Here is a 19,630-nt window from a genome sequence, read left to right as displayed (position 1 = left end):
GCACAGACAATAAGAATGTTAGCATGCAGAGAGCCAACAAGACCAAGAGACTGCAGAGGTCAGTTCTAGACTTCTGGGACATATGTTGCCCAGGTGCTCTTAGACCATGCTGCTCTGTCAGTTGGATATTAAATGTGTTCTTGCCCCTCCGTTTCTGTCTAGGAAACACCTACTCAGATCTCAGATGCATATTATTTTTAGGGCTTACTGACCACTGACCACTGAAGCAGGTAGAAGAAGTAGAGGAACCCACAGCAGCAATCTTTGGTCTAGGACTCTCCAGCAAGTCTCTGGCTAATGAGGTGTTAATGGGGTGCTATTACTGGCCACTAGACTGAGGCATCAGACAGGCTGGTAAACACACTTTGAAGTGTGCCTCCAATGGTAAGATAAACACATTTCCTGCCTTGGCCTTAGTGTTGTGTCTTAACCTGGGATACAGACTCTAGAATAATACATTGGCTCTTTGTTATTTAGGGAAGAAGTCACAGCAGAGGGTGGCTTTAAGGAGGCTTGGCCTTGCTGTGTTTGATGTGTTGAGTAAAGCTTCACATAAGCAGCCTCTAAATAATTAATTGCAAACCTGCTTAAGTGATCCTTTTCACACTGTCTTCAAAGAGACAAATAGAAGTACAAGTCACACCCTGTGAGATGAACTTGCTACCATTCTCAACTTTGCTCCTGATTTACTGTCCTGTATTCTGCCTCGCCCCAACACTGTAAGGTCAACCACCTCTCATTTTTTCTGAGTCCTGGTCTGCAGTGTGGTAAACACAGATTAGAATGTTTAGTATGGAGACATGAACAGACATCCCCCCTCCCGTGTGTGTGTGTGTGTGTGTGTGTGTGTGTGTGTGTGTGTATGTGTGTGCATGTTCATGTGGGTGCACATGCGTGCATGTGTATGTGGAGGTCAGAAGTCAACCGTAGGTGGTGTCCCCCAGGTGTTGTCTATCTATGTATCTATGTATCTATCTATGTATCTATCTATGTATCTATCTATGTATCTATCTATGTATCTATGTATCTATCTATCTATCTATCTATCTATCTATCTATCTATCTATCTATCTATCGTGTGTGGGTGGGTGGCAGCTAGTTTTTACATCACTTGACACATGCTAGAGTCATCTGGAAGAAGGGGCCTTCAATTGAGAAAATGCCTCATAATACTGAGTTGTAGGCCAGCCTTCAGAGCATTTTCTTAATTGTTGATGGGGGTGGGTTCAGAACCACCCTTAGCTAGTGGTTCTGGGTGCTGTAAGAATGCAGGCTGAGCAGCTCTCTTCCATGGCTTCTGCATCAGCTCCTGCCTTCAGGTTCCTACTGTGCTTGAGTTTCTGCCTTGACTTCCTTTGATGATGATGATGCCCTGTGATGTGGAACTGTGAGCAAAATAAACCCTTTCCTTGCCAAGCTGCCTTTGGTCATGGTGTCTGAGTACAGTAACAGTAACTCTAACTAAGGCAGCATATTTTCCCTGCATACACCACATTCGTGCTTGCTGCCCTCAAGAGGCCAGAGGAGGGTGTTGGATGTGCTGGGACTGGAGTGACAGTGTGGGTGCTGGCAATCAGGTCTGGGTGGTCTGGAAGAGCAGCAAGCGTTCTGAAGCACTGCTCTCTCTAGCCCCCACCTCATTCCTTAAGATGGGGTTTTCATTGACCTGGAGCTCTTATAGGCTAGGCTCTGGCCAGGTAGCCCCAGAGATCCTTCTCAGTGCTAGGCCTACAGCTGCCCTACTATGTTATGCAGTGTGGTGGTTTGAATAAAAACACCCCTCCCCATAGGTCCATAGAGAGTGGCACTATTAGAGTGGCCTTGTTGGAATAGGTGTGTCACTATGGGGTAGGCTTTGAGGTGTCAGAAGCTCAAGCCATGCTCAGTCTGGAGTCTCTTCCTGCTGCCTGAGGATCCAGATGTAGAACCCTCAGCTGCCTCTCTAGCACCATATCTGCATGCATGCTGCCATGTCCCACCATGAGAATAATGGACTAAATCTCTGAACTGTGAACCATCCCCAGTTGCCATGGCCATGGAGTCTTACAGCATTAGAAACATGCAGGAACCTGACATGAGGGTTCCAGTGGACCAAGTCATTCTTGTATGGTAAGTCCTTTATCATCTGAGCCATCTTCTCAGCCCAGGTTAGCTTCTCACACACAGAGATCCCCAACAGGAGTCTTAAAACTGAAAAGACTTGTGCCTTAGCTCTATGCCAGACACGGGCCAGAGGACCCTTACTGCCTTTCAGCGTTTAGACTGTTTGCAGCTCACTCACCTCAAATGAAACTTGATGGGAATTCTTCAGACAAAGCTTTGGGGTGTGTCATGCTTTGAGGGCCAGCTGTCCCCAGCGGCTCATGCCTGTGAACTCTTGATATCTTCTTTTGGGACATTGTGGCCTTTGGGTACCATTGTCTAGCACCCTTCTGTTCTTAGCGCTCTTGTTTGCAAATCTATCAATAGTGGGCAAATTGCCCCTCAATTGCCACCAGTGCTGCCGCCAGCACCACCACTGTCATCGCCACTGTCACCCTAGGGTCCACGCTTTCTTGCCACGGTGGACTGTAATCTAAAAATTTAAGTTAAAATAAACTTCTCCCTTAATGCGTTTCTATCACAGTGTCAAGAACATTAACTAACACAGAGTGTGAGTGCCCAATGGGGAAGGGGACAGAAGTCTCTCCACCAGTTGTGTGTGAGTGTGTAGGGTGTCATTCCCCAGATACCATCCATGTTTTTGTTTTTGACACAAGGATCTCATTTGCTTAGATCTAGTCAAGTAGGCTGGGATGCCTGGTCAGGGAGTCCCAAGGATCCTCCTACCTCTGCCTCCCCAGTGTTGGGATTACAAAGGTATTTCTCTATCATGCTTACCTTTTTTTAAAAAATAATTTTTATTTTGTGTACATTGGTGTTTTTTCTGCATGCATGTGTATGTGAGGCTGTTGGATACCCTTGAATTGGAGTTACAGACAGTTGTGAACCACCATGTGGGTGTTGGAACTGAATCCAGATTCTCTGGAAGAAGAGCCAGAGCACTTAACCACTGAGTCATTTCTCCAGCCCCCATGCTTGCATTGTGTGTGTGTGTGTGTGTGTGTGTGTGTGTGTGTGTGTATTTGAGAGAGAGAGAGAGAGAGGTCTTAATGCTTGCCTTGCAATCACTCCACAAACCCAGTTATCGCTCCAGCCCAACTGTGTCTTTATTAGTACAACTTCCTTTACATCCATCCAAATGACAGCTATGTCTGGGATATTTTATTAAGGATAGGGCACTGTCCCTATAGATAAACCCTTAGCAGAATTCAAGGCATTCTTTGAATGTTTACATTTTACTTAAAAAATAGTTTAACCCCCCCTAGCAGGCTCATAGTTCACAGCTGAACTAAAATAAAGGTATGGAGGTTCCCATCACCCCTACACCCTACACCCACATGTAGCCTGTCTCAACATCACCTTCCTCACACCAGAGTGGCATATTTCTTACAACTGGTGAGCCCATGGTGGTTTTCTCTGGGTGGTCTATGTGCCGTGATTTTGACAAAGGTCCACTGACAGGTGTGTACACATAGTGTCATGCCAATCAGCTCCTAGTCTTAAATATCTACTCTGTTTGTTCATCTTCCCAGGCCTCTCAAGTTCAGATACCATTCACTGTTGCCATGGTTTTGCTTTTGTTCAAACTGTTACATGGTTGGATTCATACAATAACTAACATTTTTCAGACAGTTAATTTACAGTGTTACCTTGCCTGGGTGGAGAGATGTCTAGAGATCTGGAGGTGTCTGTGAGTGTTTCCATAGTGTGGGTCGATGAATGGAAAAGGCTTACTGTAGCATGAATGGAACATGGTAGCCAACCTTGGTTGTTGATTTGACATACTTAAAAAGAAAGACCCTGACATGGATCCTGGAATTGCCTCCATTAGGTTGGCCGGTAGGCATGTCTATAGGGGCATTTCCTTGATTTCTGGCATAGGGCACAAGGGTAGCAGCTTTCCTAGACAGGTAAGTCGGCCTGTATAAGACAGAAAGTCAAGTAAGCCAGAGGGGAAGGAAGTCAGTAAGCAGCTTTTCCTCATGGTTGCTGCTTCAGTACCTGCCTTGGCTTCCCTGGATGATGGACCATAACCTGTAAGTCAAATAAACCCTTTTCTCCCACAAGTTGCTTTTGGTCACTATTGTATCATGGCAACTGGTGAACCAGCCTGCCTCCATCTTAGGCTTGAAAGTCATCTTATAGTAAAGACAACTAGGCTCATTTCTGTTTATGATTAAACCTCTCTTTCTCAAGGATTGGACAATTCCCCACCTGTAACTTCAACTACAAATAGTTCTGTACTGCCTGTTCCAGGAAATGGCAACCATGTCTTTGTTTCAAAAGTTATTATAACCATTTTGAAACCCTATCTTTGTTTTAAAACATTATGATTACCTTGTTATAACTACTTTGCTATGGCCACCCTGTTATGACCACCTTGCAATCATGTCTTTGTTTTAGGAGGTTGTTACGACTAACTTGTTGTGCTGATATTCTGCTCCTGTAACCCTGACTATTTTGCCCACCAAATCTCCCATTTGGAAACCCCATACCCCTGAGCTATAAAAGCCTTGTCTTTGATGCTGACCTCTCCAGCTCTGCCTTAGCGAGAGGCAGACCTGGTAAATGAATGCAATAGCTTGTTTTAATTATCTTCTTGTTTTGATTAATTTGGCCATGCTGATTTGGACTGGTGGTCTTTCTCCTCAAATCTGTGTTATTAACAGCAACAGTGAAGCACCTGGGACAGGCACCATCAGACCAGCCCCATCAAGAGCACAATGGGAGGGCCCGGGCTTCTGAACCAGGTACATGTCTCCATGCTTCCTGTGGACATCAGGCTTGGGGGTCTTCAGCCTTCAGAATTTGCATTTGTGGTAATTTTTGGATTCTTAGGCCTATCAATCTCTTTCACTCAGTCCTTCCTCTGCTCACCCCCAACACTCTCCTCTCAGGGTCTTACTCTCTTGTTTAGGCTGTCTTTGAACTCATGATTCTCCTACTGTCATCCAAGTGGCTAAAAATTCAGTGTTCCGTGTCAAATACCACATGACTGAGAGGATGTTGGGGCAGTCCATTCCTTTGAGGGGAGCCACAGCTGAAGAGGAGGGTGGGGCAGTGGAAAGACTAGAAGTCCCTAAAGAGCCCCACCCCTGTCCTGTGGACAGAGAGGAAGGAGGGAGGGAGGAGGTGGGCTGGCTGCTCTAAGTCACTCAGTTACCAACCTCTCACAGAGCTAGCCACTGTGTGTGAGGAGAAGGTCATTTCTGGTAAAAATAGAAAAAAAAAACCCAAACCAAAAACAGTTAAAGCTCTTTAAGAACAACTGTGGGGAGTTTTAATCACAGGGTGGTGGTTTCTTCCTGAAAGAAGAAACAGACATTTCCATTTTGTAGTTAGTGGGTTGAAAGGCTTTGTCCTTCAGTCAGTGTGGGACATGCCAGCCCTCTTCACCGTGGAAATTATGACCTGACAACGTAACATTTTCACTTAAAAAAACAACAAACCAAACCAAACCAAGTGTTCCTGTGATTGGTTTTTCACCTCAGAAACTTAGGTCATTGCTGCATTTAGAAAGAAAAAGCAAAAATACCAGGCATAATTTCTATCTTTGTCATAGAAATAGAAATCTTATTATGGGCTAGATTTCTTAGTTTGGTTAAGTTTTATTTATTTATTTATTATTTGGAATTAATTAGTCCTTAGAAACAGAAAAAACCAGCTTGTTAGTTTATTTTAAAAATTGTTGCTTTCTCCAGTAGCTGATAGAAGCAGAAGCAGAGATTCACAGCTAAACACTGAGCTAAACTTCTGGAATCCAGTTGTAGAGAGGGAGGAGTAATGAGCAAAGGATCAAGACCATGTTGGGGAAACCCACAGAAACAGCTGACCTGAGCAAGTTGGAGCTCATGGACCCCAGACTGACAGTTGGGAAACCAGCATAAGACCAAACCAGGCCCCCTGAATGTGGGCGTAAGTTAGGGGGCTTAGGAAGCCTATGGGGCCTCTGACAGTGAAACCGATATTTATGCCTTGTGCACTAGTGAGCTTTGGGAGCCCATTCCCTATGAAGGGACACTCTGTCAGCCTAGATACATGGGGGATGACCTAGGCCTGCTCCAAATGATGTGACAGACTTTGAGGATCCCCCATGGGAGGCCTCACTCTCCCTGGGGAGAGGATTGAGGATGAGATGGGTGGTTGGTGGGGAAATGGGAGAACAGGAGGGAGAGGGAACTGAGATTGGTATGTGAAACAAGATTGTTTTTAATTTAAATGAAAATAAATTTAAAAAATTGTTGTTTCCAGGACCTGAGAGCAGGATCAGCAGTTAGGAGTATTGACTGCTCTTGCAGAGGACCCAAGTTCTGTTCCCAGTACCCACAAGGAACTCCAGTGGGCAGGCACCACATACTTGTGGTACATATACATACGTGCAGGCAGAACATGTATACACATAAAATCAAATTGTACAAAAACTTAATAAACAATTATGCTTTGTCTATGAGAGTTTCAGAGGAGGGGCTGACTAAATTGTAAGATCCTATATTTCTTCTTAAATTGTGTTTATCATTTAAATACTTTTTACAGACATTTCATAAAGTTTTGCTGGCTGAATTTTGAGATGTTTAGAATAAAACTACACATTAATCACTTAAAATTTATTACATATCCATAAGTACTAATTAAGATAATAAAGACATTATTCCCAAAAGATTAATAAGAACAGTAAGGGTGAAAACTATGACTTCATGAGCTCTCCTCTTGAAGCTGACAGCACTATATTTTGGATCAAGTGACAAATCATGTCAAATAATAATACTCAGGACAATATATTTCATGGAATAGCCAGACCAACAGACACAGAGAATTTGTATTGGTAAGGATGTAAATTGTAATTCATGGCAAAGGGGAAATTATTGACAGCCAGAGAAGAGCAAGCAGTCGAGAGTCTGAGCACATGGCGTATCTACGGGTAAGCTGAGCACAATCTGGATACACAGATGTGGGTCACATCTTCCATGTGTGGTACCTCTCTTCTGAACATACCTACTTGCTTCACATGGTCTTGGTTTCTTTTCCTGTTTATTCTGTTCTCTTTTGTGGGCAAATATACTATGCTCAGTTGTTTTCTTTTTTTAACTCTTTATTCTTTTGACTTTTTTGTTCTTTGCTCTTACCCTTTGGCTCTTTTGGGGGCCTGGCCCCTCTGTTCCCAGATAAATCACATGGAGGCTTATTATTTGGCTTATTGTTTGGCTTGTTTCTAGCTAGCTTTTCTTATATTAAGGTATCCCATCTATCTTTTGCCTCTGGGCTTTTATCTTTATTTCTGTATCCCTTTCTCCGTGGCTTGCTGTGTAGCTGGGTGACTGGCCCTATGTCCTCCTCTCCTTGTTCTTTTGCTCCTCCTTTTCTTCCTTTCCTCATTTTTTCCTCTCCTCCCAGATTTCTTCTCCTGTTTATTCTCTGCCTGCCAGCCCTGCCCATCCTTTCTCCTGCCTCGCTATTGGTCGTTCTTTACTAGACCATCAGGTGTTTCAGACAGGCAAAGTAACAAGACTTCACAGTTAGACAAATGCAGCATATAAGAATGCAGCATATAAGAATGCAGGGCATCGAGCTGGGCGGTGGTGGCGCTCGCCTTTAATCCCAGCACTCGGGAGGCAGAGGCAGGCGGATCTCTGTGAGTTCGAGGCCGGGCTGGACCGATAGCCTCCAAAAAAACAATTCAGAGAAACCCTGTCTCGAAAAACCAAAAAAAAAAAAAAAAAAAAAAAAAAAGAATACAGGGCACCTTTACATCATTAAAACAAATGTCCTACAGCATAAACAAATGTGACACACCTTAAAACAATACTCTACAGCAATGTTCAAGCTAACGAGGCCACACAGTTGAGTTAACCATAACTCAGTGAGGGTAGCTGGGTAAGGAAACCCAGACCAATTCCTCCCCTCTCCTGGCTCCTTGACCTGTGTGCTGGTGACAAGGGACTGGAGGGATTCTGTTTTCCAGATTCTCCCTAGGACGTAATATGACCATTGGTCTTCATTGTCAAATTGATGGGCTTCAGAATTACCCTGGAAACACACCTCAGGATGTGTGAGTGAGGGTGTTTCCTTCTTTCCCGAAGTTGCCTTTATCAAGTATTTCCTCACAATAATAAGAGAGGTAATGAATACGCCCACTGTAGAGAACACCCAGGATCTTGACTGTGGGGTACATGTTCCCGCTTCCTTGGCCCATCAGCTAAGTGGCATGGCTCATCCTGCTTCTGAGCCTGGCTTGGTTCACATGTTTCAAAATATTCTTCAGTCCATCTTCACTTTGTGGGTTCTAGGCCTTGGATTCAGCTCGGAGTTCATCGGCCCTGGTAAGCCTCCTATGATGGTACTTTCTTCTCTTCTATATGAGCAGTCTTCTGTTCCTTTGTGCTGTCTGTGACCATGGCCTTCACTACGCAGGGCTAGAGGGTCTGCGTTCTCAGTGGATTAAATTCCACGATGGCGGGATTGCATAGTATTCATCTGTCAATGCCACACATGTATAGCGCCTTGTGCGGTAGGGTATATGACAGCCAGAGTCATTAGGGGAACACGTATACACTGACTCCACTAGGATCCTGGGCCTGGTGCAGGAATCCTTGTTTCCCTTAGTGGAATTCCTGCACTGGAATCCCTCCCAGAAAACTTAGCCATCCAGATAGTCAAACTTGCAGTATTTATTTATTTATTTATTTATATTTTATTGTATGTGTGTCTGCGTGAAGCAAGTATACATGCCATGTGCTTGTCTGGTGCCTATAGAGGCCAGAAGTGGGTGTCAGATTCCCTGGAATGGAATTCAGGTTGTTGTGATCTGCCGTGGGCATGCCAGGAACCAAATTCAAGTCCTCTGCAAAGGTGGTAAGTAGACTTAAACATGGAGCCATCTCTCTAACCCCATGTGATGTTATTCCAAAGAATAACTGTTTTCTAACTTGGAACTCATTCCTTTACATTATTTACAGGCTTTTAAAAGAAGTTGTAATATAGCTTGCAAGCTGGCCACATGTATTTCCCATTTGATCATTTTTCCCCCTACAGAACATTTATTAAGATGATGAACTCTCTGAATACGTGGGGCAGATGGTTATGAGGTGTCTGTAGTAAAATGGGTCAGGCTGTGGATTTTCTCATAGAAACCCATAGGCATTTAATAGATGCTTCTGAATACAAAGCATGCAGCGGTAGCTCATTTGCTTGCTGGGAGAATGCAGTGTGCTGTCATCCGTTTGAAGGCTTGTGTGATTGTTTCTGGAAGACTGGGTTCATTCTACCATCATCCATTTTGCTTTCCTAGGCAACTGCATATTTTATTTGCGTGGACATAAAACAAAGTGTATGCTATTTTTCATTTTTACTTCATGTCTTTGGTTTAAAAAGATGAATATTAAAAAAATAACAGTATTTAAATATTGTACTGAATATCAAGTATAAGCGAGTGAGGGTCATGAAAACCTGTTACATGAGGAGGGGGTAATGGGCTCCTGAGACATCTGGAAGGTTTGGCATGGAGTTGGCTGTGTCATCTTCCCCTGTATCAGCATTAGGCAACAGCTTCTGGAACCCTCTTGAGCCAGGAGAGGCTTAGACTACAGATGCCATTGTTAGTCCAGTAGAAATCACACTTTCAGACTAAAATTTGGCCATCGGTGGTTTTCAAGTCTGTAAGAGAATCTTAGCCCCTTCCTTTCTGTTTTGGTGGAAAATTACCCATTTTAATGAAAACTTTGCAAGTTTTATCCCTAAAATTGTATTTGTTCTTTCAGGAATGGTAATTTAGTCTAATGTAATTTAAAGCAAGCAATTGGTGACTTAAAAATGTTTATTCTAGATACACGAATTCGAGATAAATTATGAGGTACCATGTGCCTGTTAACCCAAAATGTCAAGACCTTAATAGAAAAATTTAAGTTTCTGATTTTACTTAACATTTTCCCCGTGGGTACTGACAGCTAGCTGTCTTCCCAACACTGAGAAGGAAACGGTTGGAGAGTGCAAGGGCTTCTCTTGTTTCTCCCTATTGTGTGGTCTGTCAGCATCCTCCTGGCTCCTCAAGGGGAGACGGTAGGATTCTTTAGCCATGAGGTTAGCTACAAACAAGCTCATTCAGCTTCTGCTTTTAGAAATCAGACAGACTAGGCAGCCTGTAGGAGGGGTGGGAGTGGTAAATTGGAGGTTGCGGGGCTGGCCGGTTCCACGCTGGCGGAGGGCCTGGAAGCCGCTCTTCCTCTCTTCAGGAAGTCACTGACTTGTGCTGAAAGATGATGGAGACAGATCTCCCAGTCCCCCCACCCCCACCCCACTTCATGTTTGCTTAAACCCCAGGCCCAGTAGGAAAGGGCTTCCTGACTCCCTGTTCATCAGGGGCTGTGTGTTTTCTTTGCAGACTGTCAGCGGACTGCTCAGACTGAACTCACCGAATGTTTCAGGGCAAAGGGTGACCATTCTGGAACAGTGCAGACCTTACACACCACCTTTTCTGTTGCCTCTCTATAGAAACAAATTATATTTTTAATTTTACTATTAGTATTTTAGGAGACAGGATCTAGCTATGTAGCCCATGTTGGGTTCAAGTTCATTATCCTCCTGCCTCAACCTCCCAAATCTTGAGATTACAGACACCCTTATTCATTTAAAAGGCAACCGTATGCATTATTTGTTTTGTGTGCAGAGCTGAATTGGACACCACGAAGACCTAAAAGAAGAAAACATAGCTGTGTCCTCAGAGTTCTTCCTAAAAAGCTATCAAGCCCCAAACTGGCTGGAATAGAAATGGAAATTTAAATGGAAAAGTGGTGATTTTTCAGAATGGTTAGGCTGTTCCCCTTCTAATGGATACTTACGCAGAGGGAATTTTAAAAGGTTTATGAATGAGTTGGAAATATCAAACAATAGGTGGAGGAAGTAGAAGTGTCCAGCTGCCGTGGAAGCTGATAGCCAGCCCGAGTTGAATGCCCATTTCACTAAACTGCCCAGCCAGAGGCCAGCCCTCATGCTCACACTCTCCTGGAAAGGGGGCAGAGGGTTCACATAGTAGGTGGACACAGGGCTCACACAGTAGGTGGACACGTGCCACAATAGTAGAGGAAATTGGGGCAAATTTGCTCTAATGGGTTCAGGCATCACCCCCCAAACTCCTGATCATGCCTTAGTTCAAAGGAGTGTTTTCACATCTTCTTTTCCTCCATGTGTTTTCTCCCCCTTCCCCATCGTTCTTGCTGTTTTTCTCCTTTTATTTTTGCCTGCAAGTGTGTCTATGCACCACATGTGTGCCTGTTACCATGAAAACCAGAAGAAAGTGTCGGATCCCATGCATGCAGAGTAACAGATGGTTGTGAGCCACCACGTGGGTGCTGGGAATTAAACCTGGGACACCTGGATTAGCTGCCAGTGCTCCTAACCACTGAGCACGCTTTCCAGCCCCTTCTTTTGCTTTCTGACAGTTCTGATTGCCTATGAATCTTTTTGATTGGCTAGTAGCTTACCATTAAGTCCGTTCCACTCAGAATCAAGTGCATGGGTAGTCATGCTGCCACTTGTATAGTTTAATGTAGATAATCCTGTGGTCTGGTTAGGAGTTGAAGCAAATTTATTGTGTTTTGTGAAAGTGAGAGAAGAAATAATGGAATAAGACATTTATTGCAGACATATACACATAAACACAGACCATAACACACAGATATGCACAGAGACACACAAAGACATAGACACACAGGACATACCAGACACATAAGCAAACATACATTCATGGAGACATACATGTATGGGTTTTTTTTTTTTTTTTTGGTTTTTACGAGACAGGGTTTCTCTGTATTGTTTCATGTATGGGTTTTTGACCATAAGAAATGGCATCATTCTGGCCATATGGTGAAGTGGAATTAGCACTCTGTGCACAAAAGGCAACTGCTGGGATCCAGACTGTTCATTTCCATCCATTCTACCAATGTAGAGTGGCATATATCTCCAGAGGTCTCAGGCCGTTCAGGCTGATAGTTGTTCCACCAAGAACATTAGAGAGCAAAGCCCTGGAACTTTGATGATCTGGGGATTTGCTCACAGTCAAATCCTTAAGCTAAGAGTCTGGATGGGGCATACTTTCCTGTTCATTCTTTACAGCTGTGATTGGGATGAGGCCTGTTGCTATGATCTCATTAGGAAACGATGCTCTGTCCAGCTCATAGTTCCAAAGATGACTGTGTCACTCAGACTACAACCCCTGCTACCACGCTGCCTGCCCTCCCATGCCTCCTGAGATTGTTCTCTCTGGGACTACGTGCAGTTTGGTGTACCTGAGTTTTCTTACGAGGCCCAAGAATCACTAGTTGTAAAGACCTTTCAGGGTTAGGAACCAGAAGGGAGCAGACTGGCAGGAAGTGTATTTCTTAGTGTCTGACCCTGACCAGTGCCTCACTGATAACTTTGCCCAACCTGGAATTCTGAGCCAACTGATTGCGCGTCTGGCTGCATAAATAATTTACCTTATGAGGTAATAAAATGAACAAGAATGCTTTTAATCCAACAGCCAGCAGCATATAATGTTGCATGCTCATTAGAAATGATACAGGAGAAAAGGGCAATCAAGAACATTGGCTATGCTCTCACTGTGCATTCATGTGTGTCTGTGTATGTGCATGTGTGTGTCTGTGTGTGTATATGTGTGTCCATGTGCTTCTATGTGCATGTGTATGCGTGTTTGGATGCATTTGTATATGTATATGTTTATGTCTGTGTGTATATATAATGTAAGCATACATGTATGACTATGTACATATGTGTTTTTGTAAGTATATATTTGTGTATGTATATGTGTGTTTTTGTACTGTGCATGTGTATTTGTATATGTGCGTGTCTGTATGTGTGTATATATATGTATGTATGTTGTGTACTTATATATGTAAGCTAAAAACTGAAAAATGCACACACAGAAGTATGGGCCCTCTTGCTCTATGGGGCTGAATCTCAAAGGTTACAGAAAGAGAGCCTACACATTGCTTAAGAGGATAATTTATACTAAAAAGTAAACACAGGCATGAGAGCGGTAAGGGAAATTGCTTCATTAATTACCTGGTTATCTTATCAGGGCTTTAATTTTCGGGCTTCCTGGAATGTGCAGCAGGGTCGTGTTGCTTCAGCGGCCTACAGATGATCATGGGTTTCCGGTGCCTTGCTCAGTCTGCCCTCAACTTGATGATGTCAGTGGCTGCCTGAGCTGTGGCACACCTGGTCGAGGAGGGCTCGGTGGCTTCTCTCGTATTTTCAGTATCACTGGGGACATACTTCCATCTTTCACAGCAAAGACAGCTGCTGATTCTTTCTGAAGCAAACTCTAGACTCTGGCGTTCCTGAAAGGGGAAAGAAGGGTTGGGCCTTGGAACTTTAAGACTTTAAGAGTCACATTAATACATCAGGGAATATAGCAGTTGCTTCTCTATTCCTGTTTTGTTTTTCTGAGATGGGATCTTCTGATGTTGCCCAAGATAGCCTCCATCTTGCCATGTGATCAAGAGTGACTGTGCATTCTGGATCCTCCTGCCACCACCTCTGAAATGCTAGGATAACTAGGCTGCCATCATGCCTGGGGTTATTTTCTTCCAAGTGTCTAAAAATGTTCTACCTCCTTGTGTGGATTTCATAAAAACATTAATTTCAAATGTGACTCCGTATCTGTAGGCTTCTAGTCCCTGGGTTTCAGAAAAAATTATCAACTGTGGTCAGATGTCACTGTTGGCATTCTCCCACAGCCCCCTGCCCACGGTCACCTCCCTGCAGCCACAGCCGGCCCTACTTTGGCCCTGGCTGTCAGCTTTTTCTTTTCTTTTCTTTCCTTTTCTTTTCTGGTGAAGAGGGGCCGCTGATGAAAGACGGGATTGCAATTGCTTTCTTGAGAGAAGCATCTTCTTTTCACACTACACAAGACTGCTGGGTGGAAAATGAGTGTGACTATCCCAGCTGCAGGTGACAACACAGTGCCTCACTAAAATCTACTCGCTAAGGCATGTAGATTTTAGAATGCTGGCATTGCAGTGTACAGGCCTATTGAAAAGCAGACGGGAAACAAACGTGTTCAAAGGCACAGGGGGTGAACCCTTGACCCCAGATGGCAATAAACAGGCAAGAGATTATCAGCCTAGGACAAAAGTTCCGACCTGCACATGCCCTTTAATAGGGCTTCACATATATGCATCTTGTTATCACACACACGGCCTCTGAGATAGATGGACAGAAGCTGAATGCATTTATAGAGATGCTGGGGAAACTGCTTGGTGGCTTCTCCACCATCAGCACCACTGCAGGTCACCTGGTGCTGGGATGAGGACCAGGCTCTGGCATTTCTCAGTGCATCCCGCACCTGGTGATCCTTGGCTGAGCCAGGGGCTCTACTTCCCTTGTCCTCACCTGAGCCACTGTGTGGTCCCCTGTATCCCAGGACAGCTTCATGTTCCTCTCTCCTCCACGGCAATCTCGTGGATGGTGGAATGAAGAAGCCTCTTTACAATCCCTCTTTCCTAGCCGACTCCTTTTTAGACAAGAAGCTGTGCTCTAGGGGCAAAGTGGGCTGGTCTGACATGCGCCAGCCTAGCATGTACGGAGTCCTGGGTCCTACGCCCAACACAGCTGGTAGAACACCCACGTAGTATGCATGAAGTCCTGGATCCTACCACAGCACCACACAGAATCCAAGTGTGGTGACACACCACTGCGATTCTAGCAGTTGGAAAGTGGAGGCTGGATGGTCCAAATATTCAAGCTCATCCATGTTGGGGAAGTCCTGTTATTTGTCAATAAAGTACTGTTGAGCCTATAGAAAACCTAGATAGGAGGGACTAGGAGTCGAGGAGGATTCTGGGAAAGAAAAAGACAAGAGAGTTCGAGATGTAACCGCGATTGGGGTAGGAAGCCTGGAAACCTCTCCGGTAAGAGACATACTTAGATTAACAATTATGGGGTAATTACTTAAGGCAGAGCTAGCCAGTAAGGGACAAGCAAGGCCAACAGCTTCATAATTAATATAGCCTCCTGTGTGTTTATTTGGGACTCATGCGGATCTCGAAACAGGCTGGCGCGGCAGAGCCCAGGCGACTGGCGGGGGATAAACCAAAGCGGCTAGCAAGGAAAAAGCTTCTCTTAACACATCCACAGTTAGTCTGTGGCCAGCCTGGGATACACAAGAATCTATGTAAAAAAAAAAAGGTGAAAATTAAAATGAAAAATTAGGGCTGGGATGTAGGCCAGGTGTTTTTTTTTTACTCCATCAGATTAACAAACATCATCGTCTTCAAGAGCAACAAAAACAGTTTTTTGTTTGTTTTTTGTTTTTCAAGACAGGGTTTCTCCATGGCTTTGGTGCCTGTCCTGGAACTAGCTCTTGTAGACCAGGCTGATCTCGAACTCACAGAGATCCACCTGCCTCTGCTTCCTGAGTGCTGGGATTAAAGGGATGTGCTACCACCACCACCCAGCAACAAAAGCAATTTTTTTGAAAATCAACTGATTATAGCTACTTCTTGTTTCCTTTAGCTGGTGACAGGTGATGGCCTTTGTGTCGAAGACTCGTCTCATTGGAATGAACAAAGACAGGTGTCCCTTTCCCTGCCCTACCTGTGATGGAGTTCCAAGTTCTGAGTTACAAGGTGGCAGCAGAGGATCCCTGAGACAGCACAGCCACCAAGAGCAGAGTGTGGGCTGGAGTCAGGGAGGACTACAACACCAGCTTGTTTGTTGAATGCAGACTTCAGTAAATTGGCCGCATAGACATCTCGTGTCCACTATGGTGCTGTCTGTGGAGGCTTGGGGAAGACTCAAGACAGGTAGGTGAATTGTGTTTCCTTAGTCTTCATTGGAGAACTGGGAATGGCAGCTGCTGGACATTGAAGTCTACCCTTCAGTGGGTATGAGAGAGAATGATATATTTTCTGCATTCAGCACTTGGGTCTGCCCAGACTTTGAGAAGGCAACAGGTTTCTGTTGAATGTGTTTGTCCATCCAGGCAAGTGTCAGAGGTCTCTGTGACTTTGAGTGATTTAGTGATTTCTTCCTCTCACAAAGAAGAGGGGATAAGTTATAGGTTACACTCCTGACACCTGAGCATAGGACACAATAGTCAGCTTTCTGTAGTTCTGTCAAAAAATACCTGAGGTGAATCAGCAAAGAGAAATAGAGATACATTTGGTGGGTAGTTTCAGCCATAGTTTCTTGGCCCTGATTCATTGGGCCTGTGTTGAGAGGCAACAAGGGATGAAACGTGGGGAGAGGCGGATGCTGATCTCATGGTGGCCAGGCAAGGACAGAGGGGAGGAGGGAAGCTGGGACTGGGATCCTAAAGTCACACTCAGTGACCTGCCCACAATGCCCTAGCTTCTCACCACTGGGTCCCTCCTCCTCCAGGCTCGACAGACCAAGCCTTTAGCTTAGGGGCCATTGGTGAACATTTATGATTCAAACAATATTAGTGTCCCCCAAAAGGCTTTTGGATTTATGGAACTGGAACTTCAAAGTACCATAAAGAAATCAAAGATCCAGATGGGCCACCTAACATATCAATGCTAAATAGCACGTGGGAGTTTGTAGCCATAGGCTGATAGCCCTCGATGCACTCACCCATAGCACCTGAAAGGCCAGGGATCTGCCCCACACTGAGCATGGAGAAGCCACACCTCTGTCAGACCATTATGAATAAAGCACACCTTTTAATCTCAGAGCCAGAGCCAAAGCAGCTGGGCAAATTTGCTGGGGGCTGGCAGCAGATCGGTTAGGCAGGCCATCAGTGCTTCCAGATTCGGTGTGACAGGAAGCTGGGGTTGCCATGGTCATGAGCCAGGGATAAGTAAGACCAATGATTAGGCCTTGAGTGGCTTGGAATGTGTAGGTTTCTGACCCAGGGCGCAGAGATTCCCCAAGCACTCAGACATTTGGTGAGCAGCCCTTTCTTCAGTCAGTCAGGAAGTCAGATGGAAAATAAAAACAAGTAAGAAAATTAAAATCACCGAGTTGTTTCATTCATTTCCCATTTCATTCCATAACACAGCTTTTCAGCATTTAAATGAGGAGCCAAGCGGAAGGTAGGAGAGTGCACAGAAGGTAAGCTAAGCCTTCCACACACAGCCAAGATCTCTGACAGAGCAAAAGCAAGGCGTCAACCACAGACCCATCCAGCTTTCCCAATACAATGTGTAACAATGAAGTAACAGTGAGTTAGGGGACTTGATGCCAATGAGCAGCTTCGACAGCGGGCAGGTGACAGGGAGAAGGCTCTTCATGGAGTCAACTTAGAAACAAGGGCTAGCTTTTCTCCTCCTCCTCCTGCCTGTGGAACTGTGCTCTGCAGACATCTCAGACTCTCCAACACTTCCAGGGATCAAATGACTGTCCTGCTGAAGGATTAAGGGCCATCCTATCCCCTTGGCTTGGACATTGGAATTTTCATCAAAATGACTTTGGGTGTGTTGAGCAGGGAATTGGGCAACAAGGATTAAGTTTTAAACAGTTTACCTGGAGAACCGACCAGAGGGCCCCCTGGGGAAAGGCTTCCTTCCAGACCTCCAGCAGAGTCATAAGCTTCTTCAAGCTTCTCTCACATGGGATTAACCTCTAGGGAGACACTAAGCAAGGACTTCAGGGGTCTTAGGTAGGCAGAATGGGGGAAAATAAGATAAAACATTCTCTTGCCAGCCAGATTATTGCCTCTTCCAAGACTCTGTCTGCTGGACATGGAGCTCTCTTCTCCCTCCTCATTGGCCATCCTCGAAGGAAGGGGCAGTGTCCCCTCTGTGCTGTGTGATTTTACTTTTCTTTTAAAAAGCAGGCTATCCCAGAACTAAGTAGAGAAGGATGGCTTTGCATGCCTGACCCTCCTGCCTCTGCCTTCCAAGTATATGATCAATCATTTTAAGGAGCTTCATCCATACACAGAGACAAGGCTGCTCTTACAGGGAGGCTGAAGGCCGCAGCCTAACTCAGATGTGCCTTCCAGCAAACCTGAGGGGGGCAGCAGCCTTGAACGTTCATGGGTACCCAAACTCTGACAACTAATATAAATGTGAGGAGAACAGGTTTCTGAGATTGGATAGATTTTTTGAGGTAGACTTTGGGGGGGTGTGGGGGGCAGAGGGTAGGGTGGAGGGGGAATTGGGGTCAGGGAGTGGGAGTGGGGGTGGGGGGTAGAATCACAGAAAGGTTCCCTTGTAGGATTCCCTATTTCTTTTTTGAGACAAGGTCTCACTACATAGCTCTGGCTGTCCTGGAACTCACTCTGTAGACCAGGCTGCCCTAGAACTCATAGAGATCTGCCTACCATCACTTGGTTGTCTAGGATTCTTTTTTAATAACACCAACACATGCAGCACAAGAACTAGTGATATCTGAAACCTGTGGTGAAATTTGGCAGGAGTTCTCTGCCAGGCAACATTGACAATTCCTCAAAGGGTATGTCTCTTTAGGCTCTTAAAACTCCCACCGGTCATTTTCAGTTCCTTGTTTTGAGATAGTCACTCTATGTAGCCAGGCCAACCTGAAACTTCTAGGGAGCCCCTTGCCTAAGCCTCCCGAGTTCTTCTGTTGCAGGAGCATGCTACCATGCCTGGCCAAGTCGGGTTCTTAAGAAGCCAGATCACAGGAAGAACTCTCTTTCCCATTGGTGGTTAGTGTGTGAAAAAGCAAGAGGTGGTTGTGACCAGGGTGCTCTTGAAACCTGGGTTGTGAGATTCACAGGTGACCACAGGCCCAGCTTAGGGTTCCCATCCAGCCACCCCCCACCATTCATTCTGGTAGCTTCTATAGGGCCAACTTTACACTGGACAATTATACACACTATTGATGGATTATTATGTTTTCTTTTTTGAGAGACTAAGGAGTTGAGTATTCCAATGCTGGAGTACAGGAGATTTTTGTGGCCAGATGTTCAGCCTGAGAGATCATTTTTGGGGGGTATGAGAATGAAAGAAGACCATTATGGAGAAAGGCAGGGGAAGGGAGCTAGAGAATAGTGATGGCTTTTGACATTCCTAAGGCAGCTGCTTGAAGCATCCTGTTTTTTGTTTGTTTTTGTTTTTCACAGCAACAAAGAATAAGATGATGGTAAAGAGTTGACAATAAGAGGGTGTAGGTGAAAAAATGCTGATCCGGTTGGGAGATTGTTGTGGAATATTAGTTGAAGACATGTTACATTCATTTATGCCATAGAATGCTTGTTTAATGTTGCAAAGATGTGTTGCATTTTTTAGGTGGCATTTATTTAACTCTATGAAGCTGTGTTACTTTGCCTGCCTAAACACCTGATTGGGCTAATAAAAAGCTGAATGGCCAATAGCTAGGCAGGAGAGGGATAGATGGGGCTGCCAGGCAGAGAGAATAAATAGGAGAAAGAGAGAGAGAGAGAGAGAATGAGAAAAGGAGAGAAATACATCAGGGCCCAGGCACCCAGTCACAAGCCAGACACAGAATAAGCAGTAAAGAAAAGATAGACAGAAATAGAGAAAGGGAACAACCCAGAGGCACAAGGTAGATGGGATAAGTTAAGAAAAGCTGTCTAGAAATAAGCCAT

The 19,630-nt window shown here is 44.8% G+C and overlaps 1 long non-coding RNA gene across 1 annotated transcript in view; it reads left to right on the top strand.

Annotated features, from left to right (window-relative positions):
• LOC121143205 overlaps window positions 1-18,159 on the top strand; it is a 76,265-nt gene extending 58,106 nt beyond the window's left edge. Inside the window, exons 2-3 of the long non-coding RNA XR_005880386.1 lie at window positions 15,610-15,899; window positions 17,117-18,159. This is a non-coding gene — a long non-coding RNA (uncharacterized LOC121143205). The remainder of the gene's footprint in view (window positions 1-15,609; window positions 15,900-17,116) is intronic.
• Window positions 18,160-19,630: the final 1,471 nt, after the last annotated feature.

The sequence above is a fragment of the Mesocricetus auratus genome, unplaced genomic scaffold (assembly GCF_017639785.1).
Source record: "Mesocricetus auratus isolate SY011 unplaced genomic scaffold, BCM_Maur_2.0 Super-Scaffold_100011, whole genome shotgun sequence".
NCBI lineage: Eukaryota > Metazoa > Chordata > Mammalia > Rodentia > Cricetidae > Mesocricetus > Mesocricetus auratus.
This window is presented reverse-complemented; position numbering and strand designations above follow the sequence as displayed.